Below are 386 nucleotides of genomic sequence, written 5' to 3'. Positions count from 1 at the left end.
TGTGAGTGAGTGAGTGAGTGTGTGTGTGAGTGTGAGAGAGAGAGAGAGAGAGTGTGTGAGTGAGTGTGTGTGTGTGAGTGAGTGAGTGTGTGTGTGTGTGTGTGTGTTAGGGGTGTGCGATATTGACAAAAAATAATATCTCAATATTTTATCGATAACGATAATTGGACTATATTTTGCTGAGTGTGTCATTGTATCTTAAGCACTGCCGAAGACAACTGACTCCTAATGTTTTTAATATTCTTTATATTCTGTGTGCTGGTCAGTTCATACTGATAGAAATGAATCTTTTCCAATAAGTTTAAACTGATTTTTACCTTTTATAAAGCCATCTTTTCTAAAAGTGTGCATTATCTTTTGAGTCAAATTCTTACATTTAATCAGTG

General features: G+C 35.5%; 1 protein-coding gene across 1 annotated transcript in view; it reads left to right on the top strand.

The window, feature by feature from the left end:
• mrps27 (mitochondrial ribosomal protein S27) overlaps nucleotides 1-386 on the top strand; it is an 11916-nt gene that overhangs the window by 647 nt on the left and 10883 nt on the right. The window lies entirely within an intron of this gene.

This window comes from Sinocyclocheilus grahami, unplaced genomic scaffold, assembly GCF_001515645.1.
Source record: "Sinocyclocheilus grahami isolate Dianchi unplaced genomic scaffold, SAMN03320097.WGS_v1.1 scaffold1369.1, whole genome shotgun sequence".
NCBI lineage: Eukaryota > Metazoa > Chordata > Actinopteri > Cypriniformes > Cyprinidae > Sinocyclocheilus > Sinocyclocheilus grahami.
This window is presented reverse-complemented; position numbering and strand designations above follow the sequence as displayed.